At 50.6% G+C, this 23,451-nt stretch overlaps 1 long non-coding RNA gene across 1 annotated transcript; it reads left to right on the top strand.

Moving 5' to 3' along the window:
• Window positions 1–801: 801 nt before the first annotated feature.
• Window positions 802–23,449, top strand: LOC122684521. Its single transcript, XR_006338073.1, has 5 exons — window positions 802–908; window positions 2,581–3,083; window positions 17,620–17,766; window positions 21,196–21,387; window positions 22,934–23,449. It is a non-coding gene; the product is annotated as an uncharacterized LOC122684521 (long non-coding RNA).
• The last annotated feature ends 2 nt before the right edge of the window (window positions 23,450–23,451 follow it).

Genomic DNA, 23,451 nt, shown 5'->3' with positions numbered 1-23,451 from the left:
AAAGTACACGGCACATTTTGCTATTATCAATGTAACAGATGTGAGGTCCTCTGACCCGCGTTGTAGCCGAGGTGGCACCTGTGGTGAAGAGCCTGCCCACCAGTGCCGGAGACGCAGGAGACTCAGGAGACGCCGGACACACGAGCTCCATTCCTGGGTCAGGAAGATCCCCTGGAGGAGGAAATGGCAACCCACCTCAGTATTCTTGCCTGGAGAACCCCATGCACAGAGGAGCCTGGCGGGCTAGGCTATGGGGTCACAAAGAGTCAGACACGACCGAGTGACTGAGCACACACGAAAATTTCTACTTTGTTTTCTAAGCAGTTTTTGATTCCTTCCTACCGGTTTCTGTACTCATCTCCCAACGACCACCTTTGAGCATCACGGTTCTGAAGGACCTTTGCCTCCTTGTGTGTCTGCACAGGGCGTCACGTTTAGAACCTTCTAGATGTGACTTTTTTTATGATTCGGGGCCTGAACTCAGCTCCTGACAAGCTGACGGTGAGAATTTATCCAGACTAGGAAGCTTGCACGGCACACGTTTTATTGGACCTTTGCTTTCAGCGTCCCTGTGTCTCTACCCTTAAGCTGCAGTCCATTTAATCTTCTCGGTTGTTTTTGGGGAAATGGTTAGCTGGACACGTGCCCAGTCGTCCTTCCTGCTGTGTTGTATTTCAGGTGGACAAGTGTGGGCTTGTCGGATGCAACCCCAGTCACCCTCCCTTCACAGGGCTCTCTTCCTTTCCTCTGACTCTGCTCTGGAGAGTGCTTCCTCAGCTTCGGGAAGAGGCTGTAATCTGACTCATCGTCTGTTCGCTCCGAAAGCCAGTGTGGATGTGCAGAGGCCGACAGTGTCGCCGTCAGGAACCATCCTGCTGGGCCGCGAAGCCAGCCCCGCCTCTGAAGGGGTGAGTGCCGCCCGGCTGGTGGACGCAGGTGCCTGAGATTGGGAAAGTCAGGGTGACTCCCAGGAGAAGAGAAGGAGCTCAGAGTAGGACCCATGGGGCTCCTGGGGCTGACGGGACCCCCCGATGGAGGCCAGTGTGGAGTCGGGGTGTGGCACCATCAGCAGCCCAGGGGTCACCGCAGAAGGACCAAGATGGCAGAACAGAGCCCTGACAAGCCAGCGGCACGTGGGCAAGGGGAGGACCTGGGCGAGACGGAGGGGAGAGGCCAGGGAGACGGGAGGAGGAGCCAGGGGAGGATCTGGGCGAGACGGGGGGCGGGGGCGGGGGGTGGCCAGGGAGACGGGAGGAGGAGCAAGGGCCCTGCACCTGAGGGAGACCACAGGAGTGGACCCCCGGCCAGGTGCCCAGACGAGGTGATGGAGAAGGGCCAGGGCTCTCACACTCTGCGGATACGAAGTGGCCTTTGCAGGAGTGATTTCAGTAGAGTCGTGAGAGTAGAAATCAGATCACAGGAGTGATGAGTAAGGGGTGAGATGGTGAAGGGGGTGAATGCCATCTTTAGAGGGAACAAGACTGTTGACAGCACTCTCTGGGGGCTGAGAGGCAAAGGAGGGCTTCTGTTTGTTCTTAAAGCTTTTTGTCATGTCACGGACACACAGTCTACCGCACGTACATAAACCCATATACTTTGGGTGGTTTTGATATATGTCTGCACCTGTGAAACCATCGCCACGATCAAAACAGTAGATGTGTCCTCAGCCTCAAATCTCTGGTTTCTCCTAGGAAGTCCTCCCCCACCCTCCCCTCATCATCCCAAAGCAACCACTGACGGGCTTTTCATCACGATCGATTAGTTTGCATTTTCCAGAATTATATCCAAGGGGAATCCAAGCTGTTGGCTGTGACGTATAAGGTTCCTGTGCACAGATGTTCCTACACTTTCTTCTGGGTAAATACCTAGGCTTGGAAAGGGATTCAAATGGTAAACGTATGTTTAACTTTTTAAGAATCCAACGTGGTGGCACGTTTTATGTCGTCACCAGTCAGAGGCCGAGTTCCGCGCCCCTGCCCACACTTGGTGTGGCCCCTTTTTCAAGTTTAGCTGTTCTCTTGGGCCTTTGGTAGCATCTCATCCTGATTTTGACTTGAGAAACATCTTTGTTTACCAACCCTGGATCTTCTCTGCTGGGGTGTCTATTCACATCTTTTGCCCATTTAAAAATGTTGTTTCTGGTGATTTTCCTCATTCTAATCTTAAAGGGTCCCTGAACTCACCCTGTGTATGTGTGTGTGTGCACTCGTGTGTGTTTGCAACCTCTCCAGGCAAGAATATTGGCAATATTCTCTAGGCAATACTCCAGGCAAAATTCTCCAGGCAAGAATACTGGAGTGGATTGCCATGCCCTCCTCCATGGCATCTTCCCGACCCAGGGATCAAACCCCTGTCTCCTGGGTATCTTGCATTGTCAGGCGGGTTCTTTACCATTAGCACCACCTGGGAAGGCCGCCTCACTCACTGGAAAGGGATCAAATATTTAATGAGAAGTTATAAAAGGTTTAGAAATGCTAGGCTTACACAGACACGGTCATGAATGTGGTTTTCTTAAAGAGTTTCCTTTGTCTTTGGTGTTTTTGCCCTTGTGAATGTGTCTTTCTCTTCGATGACTGAAAGATCAAAATGCAGATACCACATCGAGAAGAAGAAGCAGGATCCGAATAGAAATCCTGAATCCACTTCTGGAGGAAGCCGCGTTACAGCGCCGGGTCCCCTGGGTGCCTTTGTGGCCTTTCTCTCCTTTCATCTTGTTTCATCACCAGCGAGGGGGCAGCCCAGCCCCCAGTCCACGGTCCAATCCCGAGCCAGAGGTTCAGGCTGTCTCCAAGGGAACCGGGGCCGTCTTTCTGTTGCTTCCACCGCCCCCTCCGAGTCCTGTAAGCGCATCTCTCATGTAACAGGAAAAAACGCAAGAGGGGAGCTTTGCCTGCGGATGAGAAGAAATCACTCGGCCCGGCGGGTCTGCGGCACCGGCGTGAGCCTGGGGGCTTCCCATCGGGCTCCCTCCTCCCCCGCTGCTGGACGGAGTCCCCCAGACAGCAGGTTCACAGGCCCAGCAGTGGAGAGTGACAGGCGCTACAACGTGGAGGTGGTGGGCGCAGGTTGCCATGACAACACAGGTGAAGGTCGGCACAGGGCCAGCCTGGTTTCTGTCTGCTTGTGGGTGGAGCATCCTCTTCCGGTTGGAGGGTCGTGGGAGCCTCTCCCAACCCCCCACCCTCACCGTGACCTGCAGAGGAAAGGAGCTTCACACTGGGGTTGTGTGTGTCCAAAACAGAAACGTGTGATGATACGGTGCTCGCCCTTAGTATGTGAAATGCAGTCTCTTCTCCTCTATCACATTTGTAGTATACAGGCTATGTTGCATTATTTTCTCTTCTGTTACATAAAAACTGATGGCTGGATCCACTAAAATGAATGCATGACCCTAGCGGTTGCAGACTTGAGGTTTGGGGAACTGCCAAGATTAATGGATAAACTTTCAGGTGCATTCCTAAATGTGGTCAGAGGCTCACTTGCTTTCTTTCCTCTTTGAGGCAGAAAGAAACTGAGGCACAGATTCACAGACTTTCCTCCCGGGGTCCCAGCCAAGGGGCAGGGTCTGGGCAGCCAGGCCAGGGTCCTCCCCGATGTCCACTGCCTCCCAGTGCAGGAGGGAAGGGGTGTCTCCAGTTGCAAAGGAGAAGTTTGTTTTTTAGCCAGTTTTAGCTGGGAGAGACTGAGGGCAGGAGGAGAATAGGGCGACAGAGGATGAGATGGTTGGATGGCATCACCGATTCAATGGACATGAGTTTGAGCAAGCTCCTCAAGTTGGTGATGGACAGGAAGGTCTGGTGGGCTGCAGTCCATGGGGTCGCAGAGTCGGATGCGACTGAGCGACTGAACAGCAAACAGCCCTGAAATACGGTGGCCTTCACTTGAGGTCTCTAACTGGTATACAAAGGCACTAGAATACCACTTCTCCCTTTTCTTTAAAAAATTATTTTCAGGGATAAAAGTCCGTATTCTTGGTATTTCCAAATCTCCCAAAGCAATTCATCTCAAATTTAGAATATTTTCTGGGAAGGTGTCCTCTGATTTGTAAAGTCCACATACACTGTCAACACATTTTCCTCTAGAAGTGCATTTCAATTTGTCTTTCTTTTTGTTTTCAACAATGAGTTCATTCAATTTAAATTTCTCTTTTTAGAATTTATTCTACGTGCTTCTAAGTTGTAGTTATTTGATGCCATAGTAAATCAGGAGGGCCCCAGAGTCATTAATATAATTACTGAAAAAATAAGACTCTGTTGCGAAGCACAAAAGTAGGAGAATTCTCACAGGAGTGTAATATTTATTTCAAATCGCACAAAGCTGGTTCTGTGCTTTCCTCTATTTTTTCTAGCATGCCGTTCTTTTCTTTCCTTCCTCTTTCCTTGCCTCACTTAATCTCTCTTTCCCTCATTTATCCTTGAGGCTGTGCGTGATTGTCTTTTTGAAATGTCAGCAGTCTTTCTCTTTAGTCACTTACACTCTGGGCCAGTTAAATATCCAAGCCATTCACTTTTCTGTCTGTTCCATCCTCACCCTCGTCACCTTCACAGCGACGAGGTCTAAGCTGCCCAGAGAACATGGGCTGACTCGGCACAGGCAGGAATTCTGATGAAATATGAGGAGACAGACAGCATCATTTACAAAGCTTCCCTGCAAAGTGAAAACATAACAGTTCCTGGGGACTAGCAAGGGCATGCTGGGTTTGGATGTGACAAATGATGGATAATAATGCCATCTTTCTTCAGGAAAACAAGGCTTCCTGAGCGTGTGGGGAGCAGCTGCAGTGGGTGATGATCTCACTTCTGGGGGAGGCGGGTTGGACAGGGACAAGAGAGGCGACCAGCTCCCGGGCAACCCACCAGCCTAGCTTCCCAGCTACCGAGCCGCACTGAGCACCATCGGGAAGGCAGCATAGCACCGGCTTAAAACAGAGAAATCCCACCATGAGTCATCACTTTTAATGCAGAATCTGCAGACCTGCCATGAAAGTGAAAGTCGCTCAGTCGTGTCTGACTCTGTGACCCCCAAGGACTGTACAGTCCATGGAATTCTCCAGGCCAGAATACTGGAGTGTGGAGCCTTTCCCTTCTCCAGGGGATCATCCTAACCCAGGTCTCCTGCACTGCAGGAGGATTACCAGCTGAGCCACAAGGGAAGCCCAAGAATACTGGAGTGGGTAGCCTTTCCCTTCTTCAGGGGATCATCCCAACAAAGGAGTTGAACTGGGGTCTCCCGCATTGCAGGTGGATTCTTTGCCAGTGGAGCCGTCCCATGGTGTAATGGTGAGCACTCTGGACCCTGAATCCAGCCTTGAAAGGCCAGCTCATTATAGTCCTTCAGAAGCAGAGACCGAGGTACCCAAGTTCAGATTGCTTGGGTGCAAGAGCCTAGGAGCCGTTCGGAGCCCCTCTCCTCACGGGACTCAAAGTCCCCCCGCCCTGTCCTCTTCCACAAACAGCTGCCCCCTCCCTCCCCTAGTTTCAAGAGCAGGTTGTGGGGAGAAACTGGACCTGCGCTCTGGGGTGACACCCTGACCTTCACGGCATGAAGTGACCTTGGCCGCACGGTCCCCTTGGGGGGAGCATCGTGTCCCCATAGTGTCCCCATGCTGGAAACTGGCTTTGCAAATGTTTTGGAAACTGGAATACTGGCATTTAAAGTTGCATAAACTCTCTTTCAAAGGCATAGTTCAATCTGTCAAACTCTCGTCAGACATGAAACTGGATCTTGGAGCTCTGGACTTGTGCTACCATGGAAACCTCCAGAAATTTCAAGCTGGTGGCATCTCATTGTCTCAGAATCAGTATCTGATGCTGAAGAGAAGAAAAGCAATGTGAGAGCTGAAATACCTGTGGGTTGCGACTTTTAAGAGTCACCAACGTATTTGTGCATGTTATGTAATCACTGTTGTTAAGGGAAACTGTATTATGCCAGGAAATTAGCTCCAGCTCCTTAAAATTTACAAATTACACACTCAAATTTTTTCAAAGTAGTTAATTACAGAAGAAAAGTATTTAATACTCTGTCATACAGGAATCGGCATAATACATTATAGTGCTTTTAATAGCCAAGACTTCAGCAAAGAATATTTTCTGTTGTGAAATACAGTTGGGATGAAAACCTGAACGTTAGCTGGTAGGGAACGAAGCAGAAATGTTGAAACGTTGAAACCTGGTTTGCTAGCAGTGAAGTGAAGTTGCTGGAATCCGAGGGACCCGGACCCTGAGGGCCGTGTGAGACTCGCCAGCTGGGGGCGTCGGTCTGCTGTCTGCATTGGTCCTTGCTGTGTAGTCTGCGCTGCGGTGACATCCGTGGGTCAGGATGGGAGCCTCGCCTGCAGGGAAGGGATGGGCTGGGGCCTGGTGGAAACACACCTCCAGCACCACGGACGGGAGACACGCTCTTCCCTGGACATGAAGCTGACCGGGGCCAGGGGGCAGGTCAGGAGCTGGGGTGGGGTGGAGGGTGTGGATGGCGATAAAGGATTAAAGAGGAGGGTGAGGCCGAAGCCAGGGGCCAACCGCTCCTTTTCTTAGGCTTCTGCAGGGCATCGGGTTGTCATCGTGGGATGAAAGCAAGACCAGGGAAGGGTCTGACCACACGGTGGCCAGGGCACGTGTGTGTGTGCATGCACACACACACCATCATCATCCTCAAGGACAGAAACTCGGCAGCATAAGCCAGGCTGTGAGGTCCAGAAGGAGACCTTCCTCCAGCACGAGACAGCGGGTCAGGTTGCTCAGAACTGCCCGAGAGTGGCACTGGGGCTGGAGCTGGTCCCCTCTGGGCTGGGCCCTTGTTGACCTTTTGAACTGTAGTGTTGGAGAAGACTCCTGAGAGTCCCTTGGACTGCAAGGAGATCCAGCCAGTCCATCCTAAAGGAGATCGGTCCTGGGTGTTCATTGGAAGGACTGATGCTGAAGCTGAAGCTCTAATACTTTGGCCACCTGATGTGAAGAACTGACTCACTGGAAAAGACCCTGACGCTGGGAAGGATTGAGGGCAGGAGAAGGGGACGACAGAGGGTGAGATGGTTGGATGGCATCACCAACTTGATGGACAAAAGTTTGGGTAAACTCCGGGAGTTGGTGATGGACAGGGAGGCCTGGCGTGCTGCGGTCCATGGGGTCGCAAAGAGTCAGACACGACTGAGTGACTGGATGGAACTGAACTTGGTGACCTTTCAGGAAATCCTTGGTTTGGTCAGCCTCACATGAGAAGCGTATCTACCGATGTGAGCGTATCTGCAGCATAGAAGGGGGCCAAGGCCACGAGGCTGCACACAGCTGGACGAGGCTGCTGGGGGGGGGGGGGGGCGGGTGTAAAACGAGGGATGCACAGCTCCTCCATCACCGCCTGAAGCAGCTGGAAGATGTGCTTCTGAAAGGTGCTGGCCACCGGGCGTGGAGGCCGCAGCCCAGCCGGGAGCCTGGGCCACTCTGGCACCTCCAGCACCCCACTCCCGGGACGGTCACTCTCACGTGGAGGGTGTTCTGCCCATTTGCACAGTTGTGCCAACGCACCAGGGAGGTGCCCAGAGCTCGATGGCAAGCACAGCTCAGGGCCTGTTAACTGGGCCGGCAGGTACCGGGCGTTCCTGGCGAGGCTGGGCTGCAGGCCGTGACTGGTCCCGAATGCTGGAGCTGGGGGGGCCTTTCCCGCCGCGGCTGCCATGCCTGTCTGGGCTCCAAGGGGACAGAGGGGCCACACTGATGGGACTGCACTTTCCTTCATTTGTGATCTTAGTATTATTATTAGTTTTTTCCCTCAGAATTTAACAGTTTGAGTTTCTCCTTTCTTCAACTAACAGCATTCATAGTACCAACTCTCAGGTCAAAAGTTGACTCAGAATATTCTATGCTTTTAAAAACAGTTTTTCCCCCAGTAAAATAGGTAACATACCTGAATGGCAGATATGGGTAATGTATTAGTTTGCTGTAACAAAGCGGCACCGAGTGGGTGTCTTAAACACCAGAACTTTATAGTCTCATGCTTCTGGAGGTCAGAGATCTGTGGTTAAGGCTTGGGTAGGGCTGGTTCCTGCCTTGGCCCTGCCCCCGGCCCCCAGCGATGGACGTGATTCTTGGGGCTCCTGGGCTGTAGGTACGTCTCCCCGCGTCTGCCTTCACCTTCGTAGCGTTCTCTGTGTGCGTCAGTGGCTGAGATTCTGCTGTTTATACAGACACTAATCATGTGTGATCTGGGGCCCACCCTGCTCCGGTACGACCTTCTCTCAACTATTTATGACTCCAACCACCCTCTTTCCAAGTGAAGTGACATTCTAGGGGCTGGGGCTTAAGACATCAACCCGGAAATTTTTAGTGAAGGTGACTCAACCACCCAGAGTTGCAGTCAAATTATAGTTGCCATTTTCCCTTCTTAAACTTGAGCCTGTTTTTAGCATAGTGTATACCCAGAACTCAGATTTTCAAAGGTTGATTCTGTTATCAGCAGCGGGCTCTGCGAAAGTTGTGAAGATAAAGAAGTAAATTTCACAACACCATGCGGCCTTTAGTTCTCTTTTGACCAGATCACCACATTCTGATGCAACACCAGGAAGTAACGTTTGGAGTCAGCGTGGTGGTGGTTTCTTTCTGTCAGCCTCTATGAGCTCATTCGGAGCATTGGTGCTTGTGAAATAGAGGGTCTGAGTCTATCTGTGCTTTAATCACGTGTGACACTTCCTGAAAGAAGTGGGAGTCACTCAGTCGTGTCCGACTCTTTGTGATCCCACAGACGGTAACCCGCCAGGCTCCTGTGCCCATGGGATTCTCCAGGCAAGAGTACTGGGGTGGGGTGCCATGCCCTCCTCCAGGGGATCTTCTGACTCAGGGATGGAACCCGGGTCTCCTGACACTTCCCATCCATTCCTGTTTCAAGATTTTCTTCCTCAGGCCCTCTCACTTCTATTACCATGGCAAAGCCCAAGACTTTTTAGAAGATGTTTATTGAGACCTCATATACTTTAAATAATAGCTTTAAAAGCATGGAGATGAGTTGGACGTGAAAAGGTTTCAACTATTTTATTTCACGGTCGAGTTTAAACACATCCGTTTGAGATGCTCAGCATCCCCGGTTACTTCAACGGGAACCTGCTGCTTCTCGCCTCTGATGGGGTTAGGATTTTCACGAGAGCGACCGGGCTTTGCATCAGCTTCAGGGTTCTTCTCCCCTCTGAGCCGCGTAATGCACACTCAGCTCCAGGACCACTTACGGGTGCCTCCTGTGGGCCAGGCCATGTCCTCAGGGGAGAGATGCAAGAGGTGAGCAAAACACGAACCCTGGGCCTCGCAGGCCAGGCCTCGATTCTGCTGGAGGGAGACAGCCCCGGAGCCAGAACAGCCAGCCATTGTTATTGTTTGGTCGCTCTGTCGTGTCCGACTCTCTGTGACCCCAAGGACTAGCCCGCCAGGCTCCTCTGTCCATGGGATTTCCCAGGTAAGAACACTGCAGTAGACTGCCACTTCCTTGTCCAGGGGATCTTCCCGACCCAGGGATCGAAGCGGTGTCTCCTATATCTCCTGAATTGCAGGTGGACTCTTTACTACTGAACCACCAGGGAAATCACTTGTTAATATAAACCAGGTAAAATCATGCACAAGTAAATTACATACATAAAAAGTTTGCCATGATGTGATGAGCAGAGTGGAGGAAAATTAATCAGGGACGCGGATGCGCAGCAGGGGTAAGGGAGGCCCAGCAAGACGTGGGCGCAGACCTGCCTGGTCGGAGCTCCCAGGGCAGCGGGTGCCAGGCTCCCGGGCCTGGGCGTGAGCTGCGGCCCTGAGGCTCGGGTCACGCGGACGGAGGAACTTCCATGGCAACAAGCCTCGGGGAGAGAAGAGGTGTCAGACCGTGTTCTTGAAGGGCAACCAGGGGGAAGCCTGGGGGCCTGTTCGGTGGGAGCGGGCTCTCAAAGCCCCTCTGGAGCGACCAGCCCAGAAGCTCCGTGGGTTTGTAAAGCACCTGCTATTTGCAGCCTTGTGTAGGCAATGTGGGCAAGGGAACAACAAAGTCACTCTGACCAGGAGAGGGTCTTGTCCCGTGGGAGAAGGACACACACATGTGTGCACAATCCCCCTCATGCACACACATGTACACATGTGCACACATCACACGCACACACAGGTGCACATATACACACATCACATGCACACGTGTATACCCATTACATGCACATGTGTGCACAAGGCATATGTACACACATACACTTAGACAAGGTCAACACTGCCAACCTGGATGAGCTACAGAACCATTGTGTGAGATCTGTTAATGGGTCGCACAACCGGTGATTACATTTCTCATGTTTGTGAAAAGTACACACATCGGAGGGTGAGGCACAGAGAAAGAAACCACGTTACGTTTTCCATTCTTGTCATAAAAGAACATCCCAACCCCAACAAGCTGTCGCTCCACAGTCACTCGAGTGGCTGTAATAAAAAAAGACAGACCGTAACGAGGATGTGGAGAAACCCAAGCCCGGTACGTCACGGGTGACAACGGAAAACGGTGCAGCCACTTTGGAAAGTAGTTTACGGTTTCTTAAAAAGTTCAACCTCGAATCACTACATGACCCAGAAATTCCACTTCTACACATATATCCTAGATAATAGAAAATTTATATTCACACAAAAACTTGTACATGATTTTCGTAACAGCATTATTCATAAGAGTTAAGTAGTGAGAACAACCCTAGTGTCCATCAAGTGATAAATGGACATCAAAATATGGTCTGTCCATACCGTGGAATACCAGGTAGCCATAAAAGGTAATTACGTTCTTATACAGCACAGATGACCATTTACATGGTCAGTAACCATTTACATCACAAGCTGAATTTGTGGCCTTTACGATCTCTCTACATTACGCCCTCAGTTCCTATGCGATAACACGGCCCGGCCAGTCTGAGTGGCAGAAAACATCCCTGTTGTGTGGATGCTAAAAGCCTATTTTCTGGCAAAAGTAAAACTTTTAAGAGTGTGAATTTGCAATTTCTAACAAGCCTTTCTGTGCAGCACAGATGAAACTTGAAAATATTACGCTTAGTGAAAGGATCCAGACGTAAAAGACTACATGTTGCATGGTACTATTTGTTCGAAATGGTTCTATTTGTGTGAAATATCCAGACTAGAGGGCTGCTGGGGTCCGAATCAGTCCGCTGGGGCTGCCCTAACAGAAGACCACAGACGGGGCGGGCGCTGAGACGTTCACTCCCACACAGCTCTGGAGGCTGGCTCTGCAAGGTCAGGGTGCTGGCAGGCGTGGTTCCTCCCGAGGCCTCTCTCCTGGGCTTGCAGACTGGCGCCCCCCGAGTGTCCTCACGGGACTTTCTCTGTGTACCTGCACTTCTGGGTCTCTCTGAATCTCCTCCTTATACGGGCAGCCATCAGGTTGGACCGTCTCACTTTAACGATGACCTCATAAAGCCTCCATCTCCACATACAGTCACACTCTGAGGGGTGAGGTCAGGACTCCAACACCAGGCACCTCTGTCCCCGGGATTCTCCAGGCGAGGACACTGGAGTGGGTTGCCATGCCCTCCCCCAGGGGATCTTCCCGACCCGGGGATCGAACCTCCATCTCTTACATCTCCTGCATTGGCAAGCAGGTTCCTTGCCTCCAGAGCCTCTTGGGAAGCTAATGGGCAGGGTCTTCCTTTGGGGCAATGAAAATGGTCTGACACTGATTCTGGTGATGAGCGCACAGCCTTGCCAGTACATTGAGACACTGAAGTGAATTCTTTAAAGGGGTGATTTTCATGACCTGTGAATTATATGCCTCAGTTAAAAAACAATCTTCTGCTAACCTCCGAAAGAGGCTAATGCAAGTGTCCAGTGGAAGAAAGACATGAGAAATGAGGACAAGACGTGAAGGAAGTGTTTCCTGCAGCTTGCAGGACCCTGCGGGCTGCTTTCCCAGTGCCTCTGAGCAGCCACCTGCTAAAGACTCCACGCTGTTGCCAGGCTCCGAATTCCAGGAAGGAGAAAAAGCCGAGACGTAAAACAAAGGCTCGTAGTGGCTGAATTCCCTGGGCTGAGCCCTGGTGACGCACGGCTTCTGCGGGCGGAGCAGGTCTGGAGCCGGCGCAGCTGTGCTGTGAAGACAACCCCTCTGCAGTGTCCCCCTGCCTGGTCCTCCGAGCGTCTGGCGTCCACAGCTGCCTTGTGCAAAAGCCATCATCTCTGTTCCACACCCCCACCCCCCGGGAGCCTGGGCGGGGGCTTTGTGGAGCCCCTTTCTGCTTGCTGGAGCCCCGAGCCTTGGGGACGCAGGGCCGCCCACGGCAGCTGACGGCTGTCTCTGCCATCTGCCTGCTCATCCTTCCGGCTGTGCTTTTGTACAAACGGAATACCACAGCCTTCTCGCAGCATCGTAGGGAACCACGTCTTGTGAAGTGTAGGAAAAAACACAGGGTGAAAGCTGCCTTAGAATAAAAGTGATCTTCATCTACAGTTTGATAAGATTCTTCTCACGTGTGCCTTAATAGCTCACAAATCTTGAAAGATCATGAGAAACGGCGAAAGGAAAGAGCCTCAGCAACAGACATTTTCATCCCGCTGAAGACAAATGAAACAGCACGTCCTGCTGGAGGAGGCAGTAACCACTTACATCACAAGCTGAATTTGTGGCCTTTACCATCTCTCTACGTAACGCCCTCAGTTCCTATGCGATAACACGGCCCGGCCACTCTTAGTGGCAGAAAATATCCCTGTTGTGTGGATGCTAAAAGCCTATATTCTGGCAAAAGTAAAACTTTTAAGAGTGTGAATTTGCAATTTCTAACAAGCCTTTCAGAAAAAGGTCACTTTACCTGAACGCGTGTGAAAAATTCACACAGCTCGTGGTCATCCACAGTCACAAAAGAGAAAACATGAATTGAAATCAGCCAATAATGTGGAAAATCCAATGACCTCGCATATCCTGAATTCTTTCCCTGCCGAGTCAAGACTGGCTCCAGGTAGGGGTGGCGGCTCCTTGGTCCCTGACGCCCTCTGCAGGAGGAAAGGGGAAGTGACGAGGATAGCACGCGTGAGCAGGTGTGCGGACAGAACCAGCTGGGAGCGCACCTGCCGCCTGGGTAGCATCTGCGCGCCTGATTTAAGGCTTGAGGAATTTCAGGTTGAGAGGCTTTCAACCGGAGAAGACACACAACATTCTTTCATAGGAAGACTTACCGACATAAAGAGGCCAGATCTCCCTGATTTTCAAAATAGTTGTTTGGTTGCTAAGTCATGCCCAACTCTGCGATCATACGGCCTGCAGCACGCCAGGCTCCTCTGTCCTCCACTATCTCCCCGAGCTTGCTCAAACTGATGTCCATTGGATCAGCAATGCCATCCCACCATCTCATCCTCTGTCGTCCCCTTCTCCTCCTGCCTTCAATCTTTCCCAGCATCAGGCTCTTTTCCAATGAGTCAGTTCTTCACATCAGGTGGCCAAAGTGTTGGAGCTTCAGCTTCAGCATCAGTCCTTCCAATGAATATTCAGGGTTTATTTCCTGTAGGATGGACTGGTTTGATCTCCTTGCTGTCCAAGGGACTCTTAAAGAGTCTTGTCCAGCACTGCATTTCAAAAGCATTGATTCTTTAGCATTCAGCCTTCTTTATGGTCCAACTCTCACATCCATACATGACTATTGGAAAAACCATAGCTCTGACTATATGGACCTTTGTCAGCAAAGAGATGTCTCTGCTTTTTAATATGTTGTCTAGGTTTGTCATAACTTTCCTTCCAAGGCACAAGTGTCTTTTAATTTCATGGCTGCAGTCACCATCTGCAGTGATGTTGGAGCCCAGGAAAATAAAATTTTTCACTGCTTCCACTTTTTCCCTGTCTATTTGCAAGGAGAAGATTGGACTGGATGCTATGATCTTAGTTTTTTGAATGTCAGGTTTTAAGCCAGCTTTTTCGCTCTCCTCTTTCACTTTCATCAAGAGGCTCTTCAGTTCCTCTTCACTTTCTGCCATAAGTGTGGTGTCATCTGCAAATTTTAGGTTGCTATTTCTCCCAGAATCTTTGTTCCAGCTGTGATTCATCCAGTCCAGCATTTCTCATGATGTACTCTATGTATAATTTAAATAAGCAGGGTGACAATATACAGCCTTGACATACTCCTTTCCCAATTTAGAACCAGTCTTTTGTTCCATGTCCAGTTCTAATTCTAGCTTCCTGACCTGTATACAGATTTCTCAAAAGGCAGGTCAGGTGGTCTGGTATTCCTATCTCTTTAAGAATTTTCCACAGTTTGTTGTGATTCACATAGCCAAAGTCTTTGTGTAGTCAATGAAGCAGTTCAGTTCAGTTCAATCACTCAGTTGTGTCTGACTCTGTGACCATATTGAGTGAAACAGAAGTAGATGCTTTTCTGGAACTCTCTTGCTTTTTCTACGAGCCAACAAATGTTGGCAATTTGATCTGTTTCTTCTGCCTTTTCTAAATCCAGCTTGAACATCTGGAAGTTCATGGTTCATGTACTATTGAAGCCTAGCTTGAAGGATTTTGAGCATTACCTTGATAGCATGTGAAATGAGTGCAACTGTACAGTAGTTTGAACATTTTTGGCTTTCTTTGGAGTTGGAATAAAATCTGACCTTTTCCAGTCCTATGGCCACTGCTTTGTTTTCCAAATTTGCTGGCATATTGAATGCAGCACTTTAACAGCATCATCTTTTAGGATTTGAAATAGCTCAACTGGAACTCCATCACCTCCACTAGCTTTGTCTGTAGTGATGCTTCTTAAGGCCCACTTGACTTCTTATTTCAGGATGTCTGACTCTAGGTCAGTGATCACACCATCGTGGTTTCTGGGTCATGAAGATCTTTTTTGTATAGTTCTTCTATATATTCTTGCTATCTCTTCTGAATATCTTCTGCTTCTGTTAGGTCCATACCATTTCTGTCCTTTATCGAGCCCATCTTTGCGTGAAATGTTCCCTTGGTATCTGTAATTTTCTTGACGAGATCTCTACTCTTTCCCAGTCTATTGTTCCCAAATAAAAGCTATCAATTTTCCCCCTGGAGGTAGATAAATTGTTTATAAAGTTTACATGAAAAATAAATAAGTAAGAATCAATAAAAAAATCTTGACAAAGAAAAATTTAGGTTGGAGGAAGGGGCTAGCCCTTCTAGGCATGAAAACGTGTGATCAAGTGTCTATAATTACAGCAAGGTAGTATTAGCACATCACTGGAACAGAACAGAAAATCAAGGAGTCAGCCCAAGAGCATGTGGAAATTTAGGGTGATAAGTGCATCCTCTTAGACCTTACTGGGAGAAGCGATGGGCTTTTTACTGAATGATGTGGAGACACGGGGACTGCCTCTGGGAAAATGCAAACTCGATCCACACCCTGGGCTGTGCCCGGGCTCCTCCCAGTGCTTCAGAGGTCTGTGAGTCCTCTGAAGTGAAGCCACCGGTGTCTGAAGAGGTGGTTGGTGGTGGAAGCCACGTTATCCTGGACCTCCACGTGTGAGGTGCTGAGTTCTGGGGCTGTTCCCACCACCACGAGCTGTGGGTCTGATCGTCGGACACAGGCGTCCCCTGCATGGACTCGGCACGTTTCCGCTTGCTGGTGCCCAGGCTGTGAGGGTTCGCATGGTGGGTCACGGCACTGGGCATCCAGCGTCCTAACTCTTCAGAGAGGAGGAGCCTTCACTGAGGTGAACTTCCTCAAACGTGAAGGGATTAAACAGGACATATATGCTGAAAACTACAATTCTAAAAGACACCTGCCCCCCGGTGTTCATCACAGCACTATTTACAATAGCCAGAACATGGAAGCAACCTAGATGTCCATCGATGGATGAATGGATAAAGAAGCTGTGGTACATATATGCAACGGAATATTACTCAACTGTGAAAAAGAACAAATTTGAGTTAGTTCTAATGAGGTGGATGAATCTGGAGCCTATTATACAGAGTGAAGTAAGTCAGAAACAGACAGAGTATATTAATGCATATGCATGGAATTAAAAGATGCTTGCTCCTTGGAAGAAAAGCTATGACCAACCTAGACAGCATATTAAAAAGCAGAGACATTACTTTGCCAACAAAGGTACATCTAGTCAAAGCTATGGTTTTTCCAGTAGTCCTGTATGGATGTGAGAGATGGACTATAAAGAAAGCAGAGCACTGAAGAATTGATGCTTTTGAACTGTGGTGTTGGAGAAGACTCTTGAGAGTCCCTTGGACTGCAAGGAGATCCAACCAGTCCATCCTAAAGGAGATCAGTCCTGGGTGTTCATTGGAAGGACTGAGGTTGAAGCTGAAACTCCAGTACTTTGGACACCTGATGCAAAGAGCTGAGTCATTGGAAAAGACCCTGATGCTGGGAAACACTGAAGGTGGGGGAGAAGGGAACGACAGAGGATGAGATGGTTGGACGGCATCACTGACTCGATGCACGTGAGTTTGAGTAATCTCTGGGAGCTGGTGACGGACAAGAAGCCTGGCGAGCTGCAGTCCACGGGGTCGCAGAGAGTCTGACACGACTTAGCGACTGAACTGTAATTGTATGGGATTTAGGAAAACGGTTCGGATGAACCTATTTAGGGAAGGAGCGGAGACGCAGATGTAGAGAACGCCCTGGGGACACAGTGGGGGAGGGAGAGAGTGGGGTGAGTGGAGACAGCAGCGTCAGCACACACACACCGCGCTGTGTCAGATAGGCCGCTGGTGACCAGCTGCTGCATGTTAATAAGGCAAGGAGCCAAGCCTGGCGCTCTGTGACGCCCGAGAGGGAATGGGATGGGGAGGGGAGGGAGGCTCACGATCGAGGGGACGTGTGTGTAATGACGGCTGAGTCACGTTGCCGTATGGAAGGAACCAACACAACACTGGAAAAATTAAAAACCCAAAGAGGCGAAAGCAGCGAGAATTTAAAGCGCAGTTACAGCCAGGCTTCGATAACAGTGATGCTCGAGACAGGCAAAGTCTCGTGTGAGACAGCCCTGCCCTTCCGGCAGGAGCGCTCTGGAGCGCGGTGGACGACAGCCCTCCGACCACTGGGAAAACTGTCTCCACGTTGGAAAGGGAGCGTCTCCTCCGGTCCTGCCGCCTATTTGCCCTGAGTGAGAGCAGTGGGAGATGGGGCCGCCTGTCCGCCTCCTGCTTTCCTCCCGTCTGCTCCCGGGTCCCAAATGTGTCCTTTTTCAAGGTTAGGTCAGGGGGATACATGTGATTCTCAAAGAGGGCCCTAAATTACTCGTGGAAGTAGGTTATGTCTGGTTATTATATGCTTCTTTTTTGGACTATTTGATTATAAAATAGTAAGACTGATGTTTATGCCCACTTATGGGTATCAGCCCTATTTCTTTGTACTTAAAGCTTGTCGTGTAGAACTTTTCTGGACAAGAATCATCTATAGTGTAAACTAAAAGGATAAGGATGTATTTGATTTTTTAAAAAAAATCATAAAGTAACCAACTTTACTGATGTGTAATTTGCACACAACAGAAGTCCACCCTTCTTAGATGTGCCCGTGGATGACTGTTGATGAATGTGTGACTCTGTGAGCCTTCACCCTAACAGGATATAGAATACTCTGTCCCCAGTGAGTCCCCGGTGCTGTGGGCCTTGTTTGAATAATCAGTTCCTCATTCTGTATCAGTATGTTTCTTTCAGCACGACCTTGAGCTCCACAAGGACAAGCGCAGACCAAGGGATGCTCTCTGGGTGAAGATGCTCCAAGAGAAAATGAAGACACAGCAGAGGCAGAGGAAGACCCCCGGCCTCGGCTCTCAGCGGGACCTGGAGGGTCAGCAGACAGAGGTATCTGTGGTCTGTTGTTGTGTTTTCAGGACGGATCCGCATGCTGCGGCTATCGCGCTTGTGGAAGCGCCCGTCAGGCTTCAGGTTCTTAGCAGGTGCCTGGTCCGCCTTCACCTCCTCTGGATCACTCGCAAGCCCTTCCCGTTGGGTCTTATCCGGACTGTTTCCCAGGGGAGAGGTTGGCTGGGAAAGGTCAGAGAGCTGCCCCCAGGTGCAGCCAGGCAGCGGCAGAGCTGGGGTGTCTCCCAGGCCGCTGGCTACTCCTCACTGCCGTCGGCAAGACGTGCTCTCACCAGCTGCCCCCACCCGTGACCCCTGCCGCCCTTGTTGCCTCCTCCCCTGCAGTCCGGGCCCAGAGTCCGGGCCCAGAGACCAGGCCCAGAGCCCAGGCCCAGAGTCCGGGCCCAGAGTCCGGGCCCACAGTCTAGGCCCAGAGTCCGGGCCCAGAGTCCGGGCCCACAGTCTGGGCCCAGAGAACAGGCCCAGAGACCGGGCCCAGAGCCCAAGCCCAGAGTCCGGGCCCACATTCTGGGCCCAGAGTCCAGGCCTGTTCTGAGCAGAGCTTGCCCAGGACTGGCTCCTTCCTGTCTCTGTCTCTGAATTCCTCCTCTGCCTGAGTTGCCCTCTCAGGCTTCCCCAAAGAGACTGTGCGAACACCTCAGACCTGTTCATATTCCTTCCCGACTCCAGGTTTCTTCCCAGTCGACGGCCCGCCTGACCGCAGCGGGGCTGGGCCTTCCCACCATCCCCCCTCACTGTGCCCACCCCCCGGGTTTTCTTCCTTTGCCCAAAGCCCCGGCCACCCCTCATGCGCCAGGTCACTCGGCGTGTCTCCCCGCCGGCTCCATGGAAGGGAAGCATTCGTCTATGTGCTCCCTCTTGTTCCCCAGGGTCTCCCAAAAGCCCTGAACAGTGTCTGCCGCGGAGGAGGCCTTTAAGCCATGTCTTTGGAGGAATTGAGCATCTGCACGCAAAGAAAGCGCTTAGTGTTTCTCTGGGGGCTTCCCTGGTGGCTCAGACCGTAAAGCATCTGCCTACAATGTGGAAGACCCAGGTTCGATCCCTAGGTCGGGCAGATCCTCTGGAGAGGGAAATGGGAACCCACTCCAGTACTCTTGCCTGGAAAATCCCATGGATGGAGGAGCCTGGTGGGCTACAATCCACCGGGTCATAAAGAGTCGGACACGACTGAGCGACACATTGGCTGAGGTTGACCAGCTTCTCTGTATCTACCAGTAAGCAGTCTGCGTAAAGACAAGGGCTTGACCTGGAAATCGTGGGTCTCCTCCACCTCTGGCCCCTGCCCCACCCCCACCTCGTCCCAGAGGCTTCACCCCGTGGAGCTTTCTAGGCGTCCCTCTGGCCCCTGCAAGGAGATCCAACCAGTCCATTGTAAAGGAAATCAGTCCTGGATATTCACTGGAAGGACTGATGCTGAAGCTGAAGCTCCAATACCTTGGCCACCTGATGTGAAGAGCTGACTCATTGGAAAAGACCCTGATGCTGGGAAAGATTGAGGGCAGGAGAAGGGGACGACAGAGGATGAGATGGCTGGATGGCATCACAGACTCAGTGGACATGAGTTTGGGTACACTCTGGGAGTTGGTGATGGACAGGGAGGCCTGGCGTGCTGCGGTCCATGGGGTTGCAAAGACTCGGACACGACTGAGCGACTGAACTGGACTGCACTGGCCCTGAACGAGCATAAGAAGGTCTAGTCCCACTGCAGAGGAAGCTCCAGGTTGCGTCCCCCTTTTCACCTGAGAATCAAACGGATGCTGAGAGCAGTGAGTCTCCGAGCTTGGGCCCCAGGGGAAGCACCCTGGGGAAGCAGAGCCCCAGGCGCCCCCAGCCCTTCGGAGTCACAGCCTGGAGGCCGGGGGCGCTGGGGGCCAAAGCTCCAGGCGACTCTGGGGCCCTCGCTGCCTGCGAGCAGAGCTGAGTAAACAGCGGCACCTGAGGACTGTGAAGAGGATGCTCACAGCTCCGGAGAGGGCCTTGAAGTGGGGACAGGAAAAGCGCTTTCCTCTCCGCCCAACTGGAGGTCAGACCCGGATCCATTCCCAAGCTCCGGGGTCCCCCACCTCTCCCAACACCAGCACCCCCCCCCACACACCGCGACGGGGCACCTTGATGGGATTAAAAAAACACACCCAAGCCCTTTCTGTTGACAATACTTCGTGTCAAATACCTCTGTCTTCGCGGGAGGCTCATTTGCATTCTATTAATATGTGCATAAAATGTTGTCTGGTCTGAGCCCAAATACACAGACTGGGGAATCAAAGGGAGCCTCTTCCCACCTTTTGCCGGCTTCCTCCCGAACAGTTATTTGTTCTAAAACAACTTCCTCAGCGAATTTCCTTTCTAAAGGAAACTCCTCTCCATTTTAAAGGAAAATTACCCCTTATTCCCCGCTCCTTAGCCGATCTCTGACAGGGGGCCCTAATGAGGGTGGGGATTGCAGCTGGCATTTCTCCTGCCCTCCTTTTTAAAGCTGTGGGTGAGGTGCTTGAGAAAATATTCCGAGGAAATTTAGTGACTACAAAGGACTTGCCTTCCGTGTGGAATTTATACGAACACCTAACTAATGCTTTTATTTTGGGGCGGGGCAAACAATTACTGAGGTGCCGTAGACTTTGAACCAGGTCCTATGAGGGAATTATAAAAAGAGCTCTAGTTTATAGACATTAAAGAATAGGTTTCCTGCCCAAAATAGCATGCCATCGCTAAAGTAGATTAAAAATGGTACGGAGAGTAAAAATAGGGGAAAAAAAAACAGCTTTTAATGAAAAGTTTAAAAATATTCAGTAATGTTCAGCAAACAGTCTTGGTAAAATTTGCATGTTTCCAAGTAGTTAAAATAGGTTTTTTTTTGGGGGGGGGGCAAAAACTTTCTGTCTCTGAGACTGATTCATTGAAGATCTTAAAGGCTTTAGTGCACTTATTTAGTTATCTCATTTTTCTCATAACCAAGGATGTGAAACTCTTGAAGTTCGTACAGTTGCAGAGTTAAATGGAGCTTGGAAATCCTCTGGTCCAGTGCTTCACTTTCCTGGTGGGAGAGACCCTGCGGGGCCAGGGCAGCCTCCCTTCCCAGGCTCTGTCCTCTCAGCCGGCTGTCTGACCCAGTGCTTCAGAAGTCCTTCTGTTTTTGTTACTATATTTAACCAATGTTAATCAACTCTTCTGGTTTCCCTTGTAACTCAGCTGGTAAAGAATCCGCCTGCAGTGTGGGAGACCTGGGTTTGATCCCTGGGTTGGGAAGATCCCCTGGAGAAGGGAACGGCTACCCACTCCAGTATTCTGGCCTGGAGAATTCCACGGAGTGTATAGTCCATGGGGTTGCAAAGAGTCAGACACGACTGAGCGACTTTCACTTCCACTTTTCTGGTTAGAAGAGAATGTGATGCACATTTGTTGTACCTGCAGGTCACCAGCTTGAGAGACATGGGGCTGCCCAGCTTGGCATCAGTTGCACGAAGGCTCCGCCCCATGAAAGTGCCTGCATTTACTCATGAAACCGTCCCTTGGACTCTAGAAGTCTGTGTTAGCTGGACTCTGGAGAGCGGATCTGAATGGCAGTATCCCGAGTTCCAGGCTTTTGGTCCTGATTCCTGCTTTGTAAGTGGGACGTGCGGGGACAGGCCTGGAGGGGGGGCCGGATGGTGGCTGGGCTCACTCGCCCACTTTCAGACACTCTCTTCTCGTGGGTTGTGACCTGTTAGCACGATTTTCCTTAGGCCACATCATGCTCCCCAGGTTTTCATGGACTTTCCTCAGGCCCAGGAGCTAAGAACTTCAGTTTGTGAAGGGCAAAAAGTCTGCTCTAAGACACATTTTTATAACTGACTTTTGAGAGATTGGACAGATTTTAAACAGTTCTGTTAACAAGAAACATGAGGTGAGCTTCCAACTTAGAAAACGAGTCCCCATGGCCTTGTGTGTGCATTTAAGATACGATTTCTATCTTATCTCAAATGTCCATCCTGTAGCTCCTTGGTACAAGGACTCATATCTGCAACACAAAGCTATTTGACAGGGATGCATGTCATCTGGCCTTCCCAGGCGGCTCAGCCGGTGAAGAACTTGCCTGCAAGGCAGGAGGTGGAAGAGTCGTGGGTTCGATCCCTGACCAAGGATTGAACCTGCTCCCCCGTGCACTGGAAGACAGAGTCTTAACCACGGGACCGCCAGGGAAGCCCCCTAAATGGCTAAATCTGAATTTACTTTTCCATGGTTTCCATTTTTCCCTTCACTGGAAGGATCTAGACTTCCACATTCAACTGAATTAACAGATACTAACCTCAGACAGACTGCTGAAGTAGCATCAGCAGGAACCAGGCTGCCCCTAACCATCACGACCTCCCCACCCTCCCCCTGCACCCTGCCGATTCTCTTTCCACGTTTCAGCAGGAGTCTGCAGAGGGGTTTCCTGGGCGCCACCATCTTTGCTGGGGAAATTCAGTGCCCATTTTTTTCTTTTCTGTAGCTGTGAGCACAGGTACCGCTAGTTTGTCGTAAGCACAGCGAACAACGGTGGCATTTGTTGTGGAGTACGGCCTGGAGGAAAGAGCTGGACAAACGCAGGGCAAGATCCCTTAGGGGGAGCTGGCCATAGGCACCAGCCCACCGGTCACTCCACACCCAGTGTGGTGTGGCCAGGGCTTTGAAGCCCCATTTACCCCACATGGGGTAGAAAATCCTATTTAATTGTTCAAACGAAAGTACTCATGATCTGGGGGCTTCCCTGATGGCTTAGTAAAGTATCTGCCTGCAATTCAGGAGACACAGGAGATGTGGGTTCTATCCCTAGGTTAGGAAGATCCTCTGGAGAAAGAAATGGCAACCCACTCCAGTATTCTTGCCTGGGAAATCCCATGGACAGAGGAGCCTGGGGGGCTACAGTCCACGGGGCCACAGTCAGACACGACCGAGCGACCAGGCGCTCACACACGCGTTCATGATTTGGACTGACAGATTTGTCACTCAGATGTAATAGACGAAACTCAAAGAATGGCTGACCCGTAAAATGAACTCTTGGTATTTATGAAAATGAAATATTTTAAAACCAGTGCATATACTGACCATTTATTTATAAATTAATAGATACTTGTGTAATATCTTTTAAAACATTGAACTTTAATTTCCCTCCTTAAAAAAAAAAAAGATACCGGGCTTCCCCGGTGCCTCAGAAGAAAAGAATCTGCAGGGCAGAGCGAGGCAGGAGCCGCAGAAGACCTGGGTTTGATCCCTGGGTCAGGAAGATCCCCTGGAGGAGGGCATGGCAACCCACTCCAGCATTCTTGCCTGGAGAATCCCACGGACAGAGGAGCCTGGTGGGCTGCAGTCCATGGGGTCGCAAAGAGTCGGACACAGCTGAAGTGACTGGGGCATGCACAGTGGTCCAGCCCAGCCCACAGAAGAGGAAGTTTCCTGGCCCCAACTCCCAGAAAAGAATGTGCTATAAACTTGCCCTCCCATAGGGTCAGTGCTTCCCAGGATAAAATTATTCACTTAAATAATTTTAATATAATAAACGTGAAAATTTAGTAGGAACTGAGATTTATGGGAAAGTGCTAGCATTTGGCAGATTCTGATGGGTTAGAAAGATCGCATTCAGTATTTTCAGCAGTGTTCAGGTGGGCATTGTTCTATTAATCGTACCTGAAGACATTAATAGAAAAA

The sequence above is a fragment of the Cervus elaphus genome, chromosome 26 (genome assembly GCF_910594005.1).
Source record: "Cervus elaphus chromosome 26, mCerEla1.1, whole genome shotgun sequence".
NCBI classification, from domain to species: Eukaryota; Metazoa; Chordata; class Mammalia; order Artiodactyla; family Cervidae; genus Cervus; species Cervus elaphus.
The sequence above is the reverse complement of the archived record's forward strand: the minus strand, read 5'-3'. Positions and strand labels throughout refer to the sequence as shown.